The sequence below is a fragment of the Trachypithecus francoisi genome, unplaced genomic scaffold (assembly GCF_009764315.1).
Source record: "Trachypithecus francoisi isolate TF-2019V2 unplaced genomic scaffold, Tfra_2.0 Lachesis_group21, whole genome shotgun sequence".
Taxonomy (NCBI): Eukaryota; Metazoa; Chordata; class Mammalia; order Primates; family Cercopithecidae; genus Trachypithecus; species Trachypithecus francoisi.
Window position 1 is genome coordinate 23,299,052 of NW_022681467.1, and position 17,868 is coordinate 23,316,919.

Below are 17,868 nucleotides of genomic sequence, written 5' to 3' on the forward strand. Positions count from 1 at the left end.
ATTATAGATGTTAAAATCTCACCTAGAATGTAAGGTACTATGTTGCCTGTGAAAGAGGTTGATCCTGAAGGTTTGGAACAAACACAACTGAGAGGATCCTAGGTAGGAATAAAGTGCCACAGAAAGCTCCAATGGATATCCCACTGTCAACCAACAAGCATAAGATTCCGATAGTCCTTGGCAGACTGTAAGGGAAAGTGTTTAGGAGTCCCTGATCTGGGAGCATAAAGTTATACCTCTGAGCTGTGGGCAGAGCTCCTGGTGGCCTCCTCATACAAGTCCCACAAGTTCAGGAGTTGACCTGTATGTCAGCTCAAGGGACACGACTCTGCATTGGGAAGAGCGCATCAATTTAAAGGCGGAAGACTTGAAATGTCTATGGAATGAGCTAGATTCATGCCCCCTCCCCCAAATTTCTACAACAGAGAACAAAAAGTTTCTCTTGTGTATAGATATTATGAAAACAGTACTACTGTTAAAAGCAAATGACTTTGCTAAATATGGCCACGAAGGACTTCAAATTAGAAGTTCCCAAACCGAAGCCATCCTTTCGGATTAAAATCCATTAGAATTTTTCCTAATTACAGATAACATATTAGTTTCCTGTGACTGCTATAATAAATTTCCACAAACTTGGTGGCATAAAACCATAGAAATTTAAGAGTTGACATGTGCAGAAGTCCTACTAGTCTGGTTCTTGCTCCCACCTGGGTACCAGCTTCCTTCAGCAGTGTAGGCCAAGGTGCTGGGGGCCAACAAAGGGAGGAGTCAACTTGTGGGAATTTTGCAGGCCTGTTGTTCTTAGCACTATCCAAGACTAGACAAAGAAGAGAAAGAAACTTACCTGATCAGTGCCAGAAGTTTTTGCACTCAAAGGGGAATAAGCAGGAAAAAAGAAAGGAAAGAAGGAAGGAGGGAAAAAGAAAGGAAAGAAGGAAGGAAGGAAAAAGAAAGAATGGAAGGAAGAAAGAGAAACCCCACAGACATAAGATGAAACCCTGTCCAACAATGGAAGGAAGGCCAGAAAATGGTGAACCAAATTTTGAGGAAAAGTCAGAGAAGGAGGAAAACGCAGAAGGAACTTTTAGAGAAAGGTTAATCCCATCTCTCCAGAATATAAAGATGTACATAAGAGGCATTTAAGCAATGAAGATATGTTTAGAGAAGTGGATGAAATAGGCGAGATAAGGAGAGTAAGAAACAAACTTACAGGGATGTATTGGAAGGTTGATCAAAACCATCATTACCCCTATTTAATGCAATTTCCTTTATTTTTATTTTACGTGATATTAACAATGCCATATAACTTTCTTTTTATTAGCATTTTTCTGATATACCTTTGTCCATCTTTCTACTTTTAACCTGTTGCTGTTAGTGGTTTTAGATACATCACTTATCTTCATCTCATTGTTACCGTATTTGCACCAATCTTCAAATCTCTTTTATAGAAGATCTTTACTCATTTGTAAAAAAAGAAAAAAAAAAAAAAAGGTTCCTGACAGCATATAAAATGAAAAAAGGGTTACTAAGTGATATGTGAATATCATTTTAATTTTTAGTTTTTAGGGACAGGGTCCTGCTCCATTGCCCAGGTTAGAGTGCAGTGTCTATTCACAGATGTGATAATCGCACACTACAGCCTCAAACTCCTGGGCTGAAACTCCTCCTGCCTCAGCCTTCCAGTAGCTGGGACTATAGGCACCCACCACCATGCCCAGTTGTGAATAACATTTTTGAAAGGTAAGAGTACATTTGGATATTACATATATGCACATAAAAACATGTGAAGGGTGAAAGACAAAAGTTACAATCTCTCCACAGAGGATTATAAAATATTTTTTTTCATCTGCTTACTTGTGTATTCCATATTCCTAAAATGAGCACACATGATTACTGCTAAAAACAATAAAAGTTTTAAAACAACAACAAAAACAAACCTACAGAAATGTATTCTGTCACAGTTCTGGAGACCGGAAGTCTGAAATCAGGGTGTCAGCAGGCTAGGCTTCTGGAGACTTTAGGGAAGAACACTTCCCTGCCTGTTCCAGCTCCTGGTGGCTGTCCACATTCCTTGGTTTCCTTGGCTTGCGGCCACAAATCCCCTATCTGCCTCCATCTTAACATCACCTCCCGCTCTATGTCCGTCTTCTGTGTGTATCTCCTATAAGGACATTTACTGGATTTAGGGCCCACCTGGATGATCCAGGATGAACTCACCTTAAGATCCTTAATTAATTACATTTGCAAAGACCTTTTTTTTTTTAAGACAGAGTCTCACTCTATTGCCCAGACTGGAGTGCAATGGTACCATCTTGGCTCACTATAACCTCTGCCTCCTGGGTTCAAGCGATTTTCCTGCCTCCCAAGTAGCTGGGACTACAGGTAACCGTCACCACACCCAGCTAATTTTTGTACTTTTTAGTAGAGACGGGGATTCACCGTGTTGGCCAGGCTGGTCTGGAACTCCTGACCTCAGGTGATTCTACCGCCTTGGCCTCCAAAGTGCTGGGATTACAGGCATGAGCCAACGTGCCCGGCAACATTTGCAAAGACCTTTATTTCCAAATACAGTAACATCCAGAGGTTCCAAGGATTAGAACATGGACAAATCTTTTGGGGGAGCCACCATTCAGCCCACTTCACACACTACACAGGCAGTCAATTCATTCAGTGTATTCATTTAAGCAACTTACATTTTTTGAGTGATTGCTGTGTACCAAACACTGATCTATGCTCCAGGAGGCAAAAATGAAAAAGGATATCAAAATTTCTCTCTTTCCTCACGCCATTGGAATAGCTTGTATTTAAAAAAAAGAAGAAGGTGGCCGGGCGCGGTGGCTCAAACCTGTAATCCCAGCACTTTGGGAGGCTGAGACGGGCAGATCACAAGGTCAGGAGATCGAGACCATCCTGGCTAACATGGTGAAACCCCGTCTCTACTAAAAAAAATACAAAAAAACTAGCTGGGCGAGGTCGCAGGCGCCTGTAGTCCCAGCTACTCGGGAGGCTGAGGCAGGAGAATGGCGTAAACCTGGGAGGCGGAGCTCTCAGTGAGCTGAGATCCGGTCACTGCACTCCAGCCTGGGCAACAGAGCGAGACTCCGTCTCAAAAAAATAAAATAAAATAAAATAAAATAAAATAAAAAAAAGAAGAAAAGAAAAAGAAAAAAAAACAAAAAACAAAAAAAACAGGCCGGGCACGGTGGCTCACCCCTGTAATCTCAGCACTTTTTTTTTTTTTTTTGAGATGGAATCTCGCTGTGGCCCAGGCTGGAGTGCAGTGGCATGATCTCGGCTTACTGCAAGCTCTGCCTCCCAGGTTCATGCCATTCTCCTGCCTCAACCTCCCGAGTAGCTGGGACTACAGGCACCCGCCACCACACTCAGCTAATTTTTATATTTTTGATAGAGATGGGATTTCACCGTGTTAGCCAGGATGGTCCTGATCTCCTGACCTCGTGATATGCCCACCTCAGCCTCCCAAAGTGCTGGGATTACAGGTGTGAGCCACCATGCCCCGCTAATCACAGCACTTTGAGAGGCCAAGGTGGGTGGATTTCTGGAGCCTAGGAGATCGAGGCTGCAGTGAGCCATGATCATACCACTGTACTCTAGCCTGAGCAACAGAGCAAGAAGCTGTCTCAAAAATAAAAATAAAAATTAGCAGAGCATGGTGGCATGCACCTGTAGTCCAAGCTACTTGACAGGCTGAACCAGGAGGATCACTTGAGACCAGGAGTTTGAGGCTGCAGTGATCACACCACTGCACTCCAGCCTGAGTGACAGAGGGAAACCCTGTCTAAAAAAATAAATAAAATAAAATAGAAACTTATATACAAACATCATGATATGACAATTTATTGATTAATTCTACTGCTGATGGACATTTGGGTAGTTTCCAGTTTGAGATTACTATGAATCATGGTGCTATGATCATCTGGAAATCAAATACAGGTATTTTGGTGAGTATATGTATACATTTCTATTGGGTAGATACCAGAGGTTTGCTGATAAATGTTTAGCAACCAGCTCACTGGGAAGAAAAAGCCTTCATGCGTAGCACTAGTTGATTTCTATGGTGTAAATACTCCCACCATGACCTATTTCGAGCTCCCATGATGATGTCACTGAGTGTGGAATTGGAAAGAGAGACATAGGCTCAGCCCTCACAAGCCAGTGGGAACCAGCTCCAGCACCATGTATGCCTGGGAGGTCTACTGAGAAGCAGATGCCAAGACCAAATTAGACATACAAGGGATTTATTGGGGGAAACGTCTGTGAAGGATAAAGGGGAAGGAAACAGGAAATGGCAAGAGAGGATTCAGACAGGAATAAAAATCTGACAGCTGTGAAGGAAAGTGGGAAGAAAAGATTGGTTAAGAAGGTTGTCGGATCTCAGTGCGGTTTCAATGAAGGCTCTGCCAGGCCAGTGGGGAGTCCTGGAGCCAGAGTTGTCTGTCAGAGCAGCAGCATCTTGTAGGAATCAGCCTATATTAGCACAAATGCAGTGGGGGACCCGGAGGGGGAGCAGCTGGGGCTGCCAGTCAACTCTGCTCCCCACAGCAGGAGAGCTGAACAATGAATTTTCACGGTTGCCACAGCTGGCAACATTCCTTTGCGCCATCTCCATGTAGATGTGGGGTGGCTCTCAGACAGTGTCCGCTCCAGGTGACCTGTTTTTCACAAGTTAGATGCACAACCCTGGCTTGGCTGACTCGTTTGGAAGCTGGACTGGCCGTTTTAGACTAAATAAGCCCCAGATTTCTTGTGTTTATTCAGTGGAAAAGAGAGGGTCTCAAGAGGAAGACATTTGGTTTTTTCCTAATAAGAGCAGATAAGTATTCTAATTGTTAACTAAAGAAATTGGCTGGGCGCAGTGGTTCACACCTGTAATCCCAGCACTTTGGGAGGCCAAGGCGGGCGGATCACCTGAGGTTAGGAGTTTGAGACCAGCCTGCCCAATATGGCAAAACCCTGACTATACTAAAGATACAAAAAATTAGCCAGGCGTGGCAGTGTGCGCCTATAAGCCCAGCTCCTAGGGAGGCTGATGCACAAGAATTGCTTGAACCCAGGAGGTGGAGGTTGCAGTGAGCCAAGATCATGCCACTACACTCCAGCCTGGACGACAAGAGTAAAACTCTGTCTCAAAAAAAGAAAGAATCAAGCACATTGTCCTGGCACCACCAGAAGCACCATCTCATGCTTACTCAAGGCCCTGATACAGACCACTGCCAAGATTACGATCAAGGCCTCTGATGCCTGTACAGAGGTCCCTATCTCATGTTGCTGCCAAAGCCACTGGCACCAACTCCCATTATCTGAGAAGCCACTGGCAGTGAGGCAGCCTTTTTTATGGTGAAGTGGTTCTTGCATTCACTTGCGCTGTGACTGTGGCAGGAACCCCAAAATGGGGGATAGGTGACACATAACCCTGTCTGCAGAATTAGCTGACCAAAAGCCTGTGACTAGAGATATGGCCCAGATTGCAGTGTTTACCAAGTTAAACAGACTGCAGTCAGATCCGCGTATCAAAAATGGCTCAAGGAACAGGGAGAGTTTAGCTATGAACCCAAGTAAGGCAGGGCCAAGGGCACTGATTGTGGACAAGGTTCAAAGAGGACAGAAAGAAAGCAGACCTGCAGAATGTCCATGAGCTGGAGTCCCAGGCTTGAGGCAGCTTTGAAGTCTGTGACTGTGGCCATAGTCTGGGCCCCCAGCCAACAGGCCCTGTCTCCCATATGCATTTTAAGGGAGGCTGTCATTTTTTGTTTTTTGGTGTTTTTTTAATGTGGAAAGTTCCCACAGTGCTGCTAGGGACTCAGAATCTGTTTGATTCAGGCAAGGAAGCTTGAACAATTTTATATTAGTTTAGGTTCCCCCAGAAGAAAGCCCTGAGGCAGGGATTCAAGGTTAATGTGGGAAATCATCTGAGGAAGCAGGTAGGGGTGGAAGAAAGTGAGGCAAGGAAGGAGGAAAGGCGGTCAGTACAGGGTGCAATATCAAGCCAGTTATTATCATGAGCAATTAGAGCTCAATTTCAAGGAAAAACTCCGGAAAATGAGAGAGGGAAGGTAGCTGGCATATTTGGGGTTTTTATACACCAATGCCAGTCAGCCATTGTTGAGGATCACTAGGGGAGAGGATGTTAATTACTCTGCCAACACAGAGATTCAGATCCTGGTTGATCAATCTGTTATTTGTTTATTGGCCATTTGGGTCTCTCTTCTGTGAATTATATATTCATAGTCTTTCCCCACATTTCTATTGGGTTGTTTATCTTTTTCATATTGATTCATAAGTGTTACTTATATATCCAATATCCAGTTACTAATCTTTTCTTCATTATATGTATGACTATTTTTCCAGGTTGTGATTCACCTTTTAACTTTCTCTGTGGTATTGCTTAATAAATATTTGCTTTATTTTCTTCTTCTTTTTTTTTTTGAGATCATCTCACTCTGTCGCCCAGGCTAGAGTGCAGAGTTGTCGGCTTACTGCAATCTTCACCTCCTGGGTTCAAGTGATTCTTCTGCCTCAGCCACCTGAGTAGCTGGGATTACAGGTACTCACTACCACGTCCAGCTGATTTTTGTTTTTTTAGTAGAAACAGCGTTTCACCATGTTGGCCAGGCAGGTTTCAAACTCCTGACCCCAAGTGATCTGCCCACCTCAGCCTCCCAAAGTGTTGGGATTACAGGCGTGAGCCACCACACCTGGCCAGTATTTCCATTTTTAATATAGACAAATTTATCAATCTGTTCTTTATAGTCTCTGCTTTTTGTGTCTTATTTAAGAAATTCTTATCTTGGCCAGGCACAGTGGCTCACACCTATAATCCCAGCACTTTGGGAGGCAAAGGTGGGCAATTACAAGGTCAAGAGATGGAGACCATCCTGGCCAACATGGTGAAATCCCATCTCTACTAAAAATACAAAAATTAACTGGGCATGGTGGAACGCACCTGTAGTCCCAGCTACTTGGGAGGGTGGCACAGGAGGATCGCTTGAACCCGGGAGGCTGAGGTTGCAGTGAGCCGAGATGGCGCCACTGCACTCCAGCCTAGCGGCCGAGTGAGACTCCTTCTCAAAAAAAAAAAAAAAAGAAAAGAAAAGAAAGAAGAAATCTTTATCTTGTGCTAACAAAAATGATAGCTAGGCATCTTAAACTTTCACTTTTTTTTTTTTTTTTGAGGCGGAGTCTTGCTCTGTCGCCCGGACTGGAGTGCAGTGGCCGGATCTCAGCTCACTGCAAGCTCCGCCTCCCGGGTTTACGCCATTCTCCTGCCTCAGCCTCCCGAGTAGCTGGGACTACAGGCGCCCGCCACCTCGCCCGGCTAGTTTTTGTATTTTTAGTAGAGACGGGAAGGTTTCACTGTGTTAGCCAGGATGGTCTCGAACTCCTGACCTCGTGATCCGCCCGTCTCGGCCTCCCAAAGTGCTGGGATTACAGGCTTGAGCCACCGCGCCCGGCCAACTTTCACTTTTTAGAGATAGTCTTTAGTCCACCCGGACATTGTTATATAATGATGCGATATAGGAATCCAATATTTAAGTTTTAATCATAGAAAATGCCAAACATACACAAAAGTAGAGAGAATAGTACAATGAATGTAATACCTGGGTAACTTCAACAATTAATTTATTTTAGCAAATTAAAGCAGGAATAAACACTTATTATCTCACACAGTTTCTGTGAGTCAGAACTTCAGGAGTGGCTTATCTGGGTGTCCTGGTCTGAGGTCTTTCAGTCAAATTGTCAGCTTGGGCTACAGTCATCTGAAGCCTTAACAGAGGCTAAAGGATCTGTTCTAAGGTGGCTCAGACCTATGGCTCTTAAATTGTTGGCAGGAGGCACCAGTTTCTGGCTGTATGAATCTCTCCACAGAGCTGCTGGAGTGTCCTTCTCCCACTGCCACTGATCTGAAACAGAGCAAGGAGAAAGTTGCAAAGCCTCTTATGACCTAGTCTTGGGGGACATACTACTGTATTCATTAGGAGTGAGTCATTAAGTCCTACCACACTCAAGAGGAGGGAAATCAGGTTCCACCATTTTTTTCTTTTTTTTTTTTTTTGAGACAGAATTTGCACTTGTTGCCCAGGCTAGCATGCAATGGCGCAATCTCGGCTCACTACAACCTTCACCTCCCAGGTTCAAGCCATCCTCCTGCCTCACCCTCCCGAGTAGCTGGGATTATAGGCATGTGCCACCACGCCCGGCTAATTTTGTGTTTTTAGTAGAGATGGGGTTTTACCATGTTGGCCAAGCTAGTCTCAAACTCCTGACCTCAGGTGATCTACCTACCTCGGGCTTCCAAAGTGCTGGGATTACAGGTGTGAGCCACTGCGCCTGGCAAGGCTCCGAGACCTTTTAAAGAGAGAAATGTCAAAGAGTTAGTGAACATTTTTAAACCGGCACATAACACGGCCAATCTTTTCTTATTTGAGCGCAGTTTGTATCAGTGCATAACTTCTGCGCATTACTCCAGAACCTCTCGAGCTCACTTGTCTCTTAATCCTGCCATTGCTGCCTCAATTCTGTATAGACTCTCACCAGCTTCACATAGCTGTAGCCTGACACTTCCTCAGGACTTCTCTTTAATGCTGCAGAATGGGATACAGTGGAAATCAGCTCTGTACCCAGGCATGCCCACGGTCTTAGCACTCCTAGAGGCAAACTTTGACCAGTGGGAAATAAGAACCCTCCTTAACTGCTTCCCCCTTTCCTTCCTAGATCAAGAGTCCTAAAACACGCCACATGCAGCTTGTCAGAGGTCCTTTGGGATTAAGGAATCACTCTTAGTGGTGGCCAATGTAATCATGCTTCCTTGCATTGGCTTTCCCAGCTTCCCTATTTAAATCACCACCCTACTCTCCTGTTCCCTGAGATCTCCTTCATAAAACCTTCCCACATAGCCTTTGTATCAGATTATGCTTTCTGGGGAACCCAGGCTAAGATACAGTTGGTTACAAACAAGGTCCATACTTTGAATTTGATTTGGTCAGTGTTTTCTTTTAATTATGTGTATTATGTGTGCATATATATATATATTTTTTTTTTTTTTGAGACAGGGTCTTGCTCTGTCTCCCAGGCTGGAGGGCAGTGGTGCAATCTCGGCTCACTGCAACCTCTGCCTCCCAGGTTCAAGCGATTCTCCTGCCTCAGCTTCCTGAGTAGCTGAGATTACAGACCCCTGCCACCACGCCCCCAGCTAATCTTTTTTGTATTTTGTTTTGTTGTGTTTTTTTGTTTTTTTTTGGTAAAGATGGGGTTACACCATGTTGACCAGGCTGGTCTTGAACTCCTGACCTCAGGTGATCTGCCCACCTCAGACTCCCAAAGTGTTGGGATTATAGGCGTGAGCCACCATGCCTAGCCTGGCCTGTTAGATCTCCCTGATTTGTAGATTGTAAGGCAAAAGAAGGGAGAAGGCGCTTCCTTTGCATTTGAGAATGCAAATACAGAGCATTTCCATCACTGCAGACGGTTCTATTAGAGCTGGCCTAAAACTATCATTTCATTTCAGTTCTAGTATTTGTAATTTCTAGTATTTAATTCTTTTTGTTTTGGAGGCAGAGTCTTGCTCTGTCCCCCAGGTTGGAGTGCAGTGGTGCAATCTCGGCTCACTTCGCCTCCCAGGTTCAAGCGATTCTCCTGCCTCAGTCTCCTGAGTAGCTGAGATTACAGGTGTGTGCCACCACACCCGGCTAATTTTTGTATTTTTAGTAGAGACAGGGTTTTGCCATGTTGGCCAGGCTGGTTTTGAACTCCGACCTCAGGTGATCTGCCCGCCTCAACCTACCAAAGTGCTGGGATTACAGGCATGAGCCACTGCGCCCGGTTCTAGTATTTAATTGTGAATCTGTCATCCTCTATACATTTATTACTTGGAATTATTCTTAAAGAATAACATTCCCTCATCAACTGTTTAGTTACTTTGAGATATGGTTCATACAGGAAAAGCACGATAGGTGCTTATTGAGTAAATTCTTTGGTATCCTCCAAAGTTGTTGTTTTTGTTGTTTTGCACATCCTTGTGAACTCATGAACAACATATTTAATGTCTTTTGGTCAACTGCAATTACTATTTTTTTTTTTTTTTTGAGACAGGGTCTCACTCTGTCACCCAAGCTGGAGTGCAGTGGCACAATCTTGGCTAACTACAGGCTCAAACTCCTGGGCTCAAGCAGTCTTCCCACCTCAGCCCTCCAAGTAGCTGGGATGACAGGCATGCACCACCAAGCCTGGCTAATTTTTTTATTTTTTGGATTTATGGTTTCATCATGTTGCCCAGGTTGGTCTCGAACTCCTGGGCTCACGTGATCCTCTCACCTCGGCCTCTCAAAGTGCTGGGATTGCAGACGTGAGTCACCATGCCCGGACTGCAGTTACTATTCTTTTTGATGCTCAAATTGTCCCATACTGTAGATGGGCTTCTACAGCCATATTGTATAGTTTTTTAAAAGTTCTAATACAACAGGGATGTTTCAGGTTCATCTTGTATAACTTCTGCTCCAGACATGGAATCTAACATCTCCTCAAGTAGCTATGGTTCCTTTTAGGGAAAAATGATATTTAAAGACTACATCTGGGTGCTAAGGGGTAATAATTTGTATTGTCTTGGCCATTGTTTTTGAGATTTGTTTTTGTTGTATTTTGTGTGCTAGCATGCAAAGCTAGAAAAAAATTTTTAAAGAAAAAAAATTTTTTAAATTAATTAATTATTTATTTTTTGAGACAGGGTCTCCCTCTGCTGCTCAGACTTGAATGGAGTGGTGCTATTATGCTCATTGCAGCCTTGAACTCATAGGCTCAAATTGAGCGACTTCCCCACCTCAGCCTCCTGAGTAGCTGGGACTACAGGCATGTGCCACCACACCCCACTAATTTTTTTTTTCTAGAGATAGGGTCTTTGTATGTTGCCCAGGCAGGTCTCGATTCCCTGGCCTCAAGCAATCCTCCCACTTCAGTCTCCCAAAGTTCTGGGATTATAGGCATGAGCCACCACACTCGGCCCTCCATACCCATAATAATTTTTTTTCTTTTTTTTTTTGAGACAGAGTCTCACTTTGCAACCTCTGCTCACTGCAACCTCCGCCTCGCAGGTTCAAGTGATTCTCCTGCCTCAGCCTCCCGAGTAGCTGGGATTCCAGGGGCCCACTACCACGCCCAGCTAAGGTTTGTATTATTAGTAGAGACAGGCTTTCACCATGTTAGCCAGGCTGGTCTCTAACTCCTGATCTCAGGTGATCCGCCTGCCTCATCCTCCCAAAGTGCTGGGATTACAGGTGTGAGCCACCGCACCTGGCCAGTAATTTTTGACTGACTTGTGTCCATAATGTATTGATTGTTAAATATCTTGAATGTTACCCTATGACCTTCAATTTCTGTGAATTAATTGTTTTCTGCCTGCATTCCCTCATTTTGAGGAATTGCTATTCTCTTACCGCCCATGATTTTGTAACCTGTCAGTCAGGAACTTGGCATCCCTTTCTATAAGAGTGGAAAAGAATGCTAGGCCACAAGGGAGTTAACCTTGCATGGGTGAACTTTGACTAGTGCAAGATAAGAAACAGGAGGGAACCAGCAAATAATCTCCTTTCTCATTCACCCCTCAGTGGACCATTCCAAGACATAACTTTTTAAGAAGACGCCTCTGTAAGTAACAAGCTATGTTCTCTTTTTTTTTCTTTCTTTCTTTTTTTTTTTTTTTTGAGATGGAGTCTCACTCTGTCACCCAGGCTGGAGTTCAGTGATGCGATCTCAGCTTACTGCAGCCTCCGCCTCCCAGGTTCAAGCAATTCTCCTACCTCAGCCTCCTGAGTAGCGGGGACTACAGGATCGTGCCACCATGCCCAGCTAATTTTTATATTTTTAGTGGAGACAGGGTTTCACCGTGTTGGCCAGAATGGTCTCGATCTCCTGACCTCGTGATCCACCTACCTCAGCCTCCCGAAGTGCTGGGATTACAGGCATGAGCCACCGCGCCCGGCCACAACAAGCTATGTTTTCTTGTGCAGCTGTGGTCAGCTCAGTAATACACCATCTTGCATTTGCCTGCTTTCCTTCCCCTGGTCCCTAAGTTTTGTTACCCTAGGATTACGCCTCCCATTAAGGCTCTCCCATGAAACCTTTGCCTCTTGCTCTATTCTCTAGGGAATCCAGGCAAAGTCAATTTCCCAGGATCTTCTCCTTCATTAGGGTAAAAAGCAGTGCTGGAAATTAAAGTATTAATAAGCACTCCAAATGAGTCTTATGACCAGCAAGTATGGCTGGCATAACCTTAAGGCATCCTCAGCTCTCAGATCTTGCATCAACAGGAAGTGAGCTGCTAAAGCTGTGCAGAATTCAGAAGGGGAATCCATCCCAGAAACACTTTAGATGTGATCGTGGAGGACAATGGACAAGGAGGATGGGCAAAGGGAGTAGCCCAGAAACAATGAAGTGGGCTAACTGAAGAACCGTGTCTGCTGCCCAAGCCAAGAGCACTTGTGCTTGCTGCTCCTGTGTTGCAGGGAGGTCATGTGTGCTGTGAACTGGTGACCACCTTTTGATGTTCTCCTTCTCTCCTGTTAGAGTGTTATTTTTTATTGAGGTTCTTCCATCCTTCTTTCAACAACTGGACTTTTTTCTTTTTTCGAAAGTGTTATTTATCTGTCGTACCATTGGTAGTCACATCTGGACCTAAATTAGAAGAATGCAGCTGGCTTCCTGCCCCTCCGCCTCGCTCTTCTTCCCCTCTTCCAGTCTCTCCTCCTTCCCCAGTCTTCTGGTCTCCTCCACCGTGCAGCCTCTGTCCCAGCTCTTCCCCAGCAGACCCCTTCTCTGGGATTCCCTTCTGGGGCTCCCAGCCCCCTGATTCTCCTGCCCCTGCCAAACACATATTCCGCAGGCACCTGGGGAAAGGAAGTCCTGGGCAGGGCCTGGCAGGGGAAGACGTCGGGGCACTGCCCAGTGTTAACAGAGGGAGCTACCAAGAACCAAGTGGGGTGGAGCAACCACAGCCTCTGTAGCCCAGAGTGCAGGGAGCAAGGGCAGAGCTGGTTTTGCAGAGCCCTGCAGCCAGCAGTCCTGAGAAAAGCAGTGAATGTCATGGAGCCCAGCTGAAATGAACTGGTCCCCTTGAGCCTGACCCAAGCCCTGGTGCCAGAGTTCTATCCCAGAGCTGAGATGTTTTTTATCATCTTGAGAAAAATAAGCCTTGGCCTCCAGGCCAAATAAAGTGAACTTTTCTCCCATAGAGAATAGTGCTAGTTCCTAGCCGGGCGTGGTGGCTCACACCTGTAATCCCAGCACTTTGGGAGGCCAAGGCAGGCGGATCACGAGGTCAGGAGCTTGAGACTACCCTGGCTAACACGGTGAAACCCCGTCTCTACTAAAAATACAAAAAAATTAGCCGGGCGCTGTGTCGGGGGCCTATAGTCCCAGCTAGCTACTCAGGAGGCTGAGGCAGAAGAATGGCGTGAACCCGGGAGGCCGAGCTTGCAGTGAGCTGAGATCGCGCCACTGCGCTCCATCCTCGCATCCATCCTGAGCGAGACTCCGTCTCAAGAAAAAAAAAAAAAAAAAAAAGAGAATAGTGCTAGTTCCTGAGGACCTGGAGGGCCCACAGCCCTGGGGGACTAGCCAGAAGCTTCCCTGCTTTCTTTCTCAGAACAAAGTGGCTTACCTGAACACATCTTCCTCCTGGCTTACACCAACCTGCAGAAAAACTTCAGCTGCTGTGTCCTGGCCTTTCTCGTGTTTGCGGTCATCTGTGTGTGAAGGAAAAAGAAGAAAGGAAATTACTATGATTCCCTTAAATTTCAAACCAAGAAATTACAGATGTTGAAGAGTCTGGGGAAAGTGGCCATGAGGTCTTATTCCCAATCTGCATCCTCAAGCAGCACCCAAGACCCCACAGGGGCAGCGAGGCCCTCAGCAACCCCAGAGGCCCAGCCAAGGCTATCCAGAGGCCTCCTTCCAGGTGTGGAACAATGACAGCTTTTCCAAAAACCTTATCCCCAGGCTGCAAACCACCTGGAAGAATTATTTAAGCATGAAAAAGCACAAAGTATCCTACAGGGGGTCAGGGCCCACCATTATGTTCAGTGCAGAGGCCCTGCGCTGCCACCTCCTGGACCATGTGAACATATCCACAGTAGAGACCACAGATTTTCTCTTCAGTACCTCTGCGTAGGAGGGTTACCTGCCCAAGGGCAGCATTAGGACCAAGGCCACGTCTTGGGGCAAGTGTGCTGTTTTCTCCCCAGCAGGATCTCTGAAGTCCTCGCAACTGGGCAGAGATCTAGATGTTCATGATGCAGTCTTGAGGTTTAATGAGGCACCCACAGCCAACTTCCATGGAGATGTAGCCACAAAACTACCATTCGCCTGCTGAACTCTCAGTTGGTCACCACAAAAAGACATTTCCTCAAAGACAGTCTGTACAATGAAGGAATCCTAATTGTATGGGACGCATCTATATATCATTCAGATATTTCAAAGTGGTACCAGAATCCAGACTATAATTTCTTTAATAACTACAAGAGCTATCGTAAGCTGCACCCCAATCTGCCCTTTTACATCCTCAAGCTCCAGGTGCCTTGGGAGTTGTGGGACATCCTGCAAGAAATCTCCCTAAAAGAGATTCAGTGACGCCTCCATCCTCTGGGATACTTGGTGTCATGATCATGATGACGCTGTGTGACCAGGTGGATATTTACGAGTTCCTCCCATCCAAGCACGAGACAGACTTGGGCTACTATCACCAGCAGTTCTTCAACAGCGCCTGCACGATGGGCGCCCACCACGCGCTGCTGTATTTGGTGAAGTGCCTCAATGAGGGCACAGGTGAGGACATTTACCTGCTTAGAAAAGCTACACTGCCTGGCTTCCGGGCCATTCACTGCTAAGCATGGGCTCCTGGTTTTTTATGAATGGTCTCTTGGCCACCCCAGCCTGGGAAGCCCATTTTCCTGAACAATCCCAGCTTGCTCTTGCACTCTGGGGACCTCTGTCAGCAAGATCTCTGGGAATTCAGGAGCCTGAGGGCAAGAAGTCAGGCCCAGCCTCCCCTATAGTCACAAAGAGTGTATGAGCCGAGAGCCTCCTGCCACACACACACACACATGCACACACGCATACACCCACACCAGCATTCTTTCCAGACCCCATCCTCCCCACTTTCCACACAGGTAGATGCAAGATCTACCTTTCCCAACCACTTTCCACACAGGTAAATGCAAGATCTACCTTTCCCAATAGGGCTACCCAAGCTGGACTTTGTTCCAACTGAATGATGTCATTCTCACAAACTGATTCTCTATATTGCTTGAAATCTGCACCTAGATATTGATTTAATGTTGTAGGCCAGGCACAGTGGCTCACACCTATAATCTCAGCACTTTGAGAGGCTGAGTCAGGCAGATCACTTGAGGCCAGGAGCTCAAGACCAGCCTGGCCAACATGATGAAACCCCATGTTGGCCAGGTGCGGTGGCTCAAGCCTGTAATCCCAGCACTTTGGGAGGCCGAGACGGGTGGATCATGAGGTCAGGAGTTCGAGACCATCCTGGCTAACACGGTGAAACCCCGTCTCTACTAAAAATACAAAAAACTAGCTGGGCGAGGTGGTGGGCACCTGTAGTCCCAGCTACTCGGGAGGCTGAGGCAGAAGAATGGCGTAAACCCGGGAGGCGGAGCTTGCAGTGAGCTGAGATCTGGCCACTGCACTCCAGTCCGGGCGACAGAGCGAGACTCCGCCTCAAAAAAAAAAAAAAAAGAAACCCCATGTCTACTCAAAATACAAAAATTAGCTGGGTGTGGTGGTGATTAGTCCACCTTCTCTCTAGTTATTCACAGTTCAGTGTGAGAGATTGACATCTAAATAGGCAGTTAGGATTCAGAGTGCTCACTGCACTGTCAGTGCACCCAGGAAGGCCACACACTTACTGTATCTGTGGGTCAGACAAGGCTTCATAGCACTGGGACATTTGAGTGTGTCTTAGAGGAAGAGGAGAAACATGGCAAGCAGATTATATCTGAGTAATGTGAGTTGTGTTTTTCTTTCTTCCCATATTTATTCTCTAAGACCTGCCTGAACCTAGAGGCTCAAGAGATATATACGTATGTATATATGGATGGATATGGATATACCTATGTATCTATATATATAATTTTTTGAGACAGGGTCTCGCTGTGTCACCCAGGCTAGAATGCAAGCACAGCTTACTGCAGCCTCGACCTCCCGGACTCAACTGATCCTCCCACCTCCGCCCCCAAAGTAGCTGGAATGCCAGGCATGCACCACGAAGTCTGGCTATTTTGTTGTTGTTGTTGCTGTTGTTATTTGTAGAGATGCAGTCTCCCTATATTGCCCAGGCTGCAGTGATCCTCCTACCTCAGCCTCCCAAAGTGCTGAGATTACAGGCATGAGCCACTGCACCCAGCCTCAAGACTTTTTTGACAAAGCCCCCTACCCATGCCTGAGATAGTGAGTGCAACCTCACAGCAGACAACAGAGAAACCAGGTCCCTAAAACCTGATTTCTCTAGGCTCGGCCTGGCCTGACCCTATCCTAACAGCTGGGTTTGCACACCATACGCCAACACTTCCTTTTTTTTTTTTTTTTTTGAGACGGAGTCTTACTCTGTCGCCCAGGCTGGAGTGCAGTGGCACGATCTCCACTCACTGTAAGCTCCGCCTCCTGGGTTCATGCCATTCTCCTGCCTCAGCCTCCCGTGTAGCTGGGACTACAGGCGCCCGCCACCGCGCCCGGCTAATTTTTGTATTTTTAGTAGAGACGGGGTTTCACCGTGTTAGCCAGGATAGTCTCGATCTCCTGACCTCGTGATCCACCCGTCTCGGCCTCCCAAAGTGCTGGGATTACAGGCGTGAGCCACCGCGCCCGGCCCAACTCTTCCTTTTTAATATCCATTCCCAAACCTCCTCCTAACTATCACCTTTCTTTTCCTTTTTAAACCCATCTTCCCCTCCTAAATTACTTTTAAGTATTTTTGGCTTTAAAGTATCCTGAACCCAATGTCTTTGACCTCATGGGCCTTCTGCAAAAGGTGTCTCAGGGAGTGGGGGTTGTGCTTCCCTAGAACTTATGTCACTCTCAGAGGTCAGAACCTTGGAAATCAAAACTGATTTTCACCAGGTGTGAGAGGTGTGATATCAGATTGCTATGCCAAACTGATAGTGGAGTATGGCACCCCATTTCCTCCTTGCGAGGGAACAACATCAGAGTCTGTGGGCAGAGGCTGACTCCCTGTGGTTTGCAAACATACTCCCCTGACGGTTTTGCTGAATCCCCTCTCCCTGGTAGGGAACCCCACTGGATTAGTCTGGCCCTGGTGTAGAGAAGTTAAAGGACTCACTCAAGATCATGAAGTCATGCTGTAGAGCCAGAGTTCCTGGACCCAGGCCTCTGGACTCTCAGGGCTGGCCCCATGCGCTAAAGGGAATCTAATGTTTGAGCTCCAAAGCAACCATCTTGGAGCTGGGATCCTCATTTCCTGCCAAATCCTCAGCTTATACAGGCACGAGAAAGAGCCCTGGAGTGAGAAGACCTGGGTTTTCAAATTGATGCTCCCCTACTTACTAGTTATGCCATTTTGGGCAAATTCCCTTCCCTGGCCTCTGTTTCCACATCTGTAAAGAAGGGATGATGATCCCACCCCTAGTGCTGTTGTGAGGATTACCTGAATGCACCTGTCCTATCCTCAGAGAGTTAACTTTCCTATTGAGAAACAAGTACCCCACTTGGGACACTCAAGAAACCACCCAAGGCTATGGACAAAGAAGAACGTGCTCTCCTCCTCACTGCCTGCCACTCGGGTCTGATTCTGCTTGGGAATGGGCAGAGAACTTGGGCTGCTTACCT

The 17,868-nt window shown here is 46.3% G+C and overlaps 1 pseudogene; it reads left to right on the forward strand.

Annotated features, from left to right (window-relative positions):
• Positions 1-5,476: 5,476 nt before the first annotated feature.
• LOC117069096 lies at positions 5,477-14,943 on the forward strand (annotated as a pseudogene).
• Positions 14,944-17,868: the final 2,925 nt, after the last annotated feature.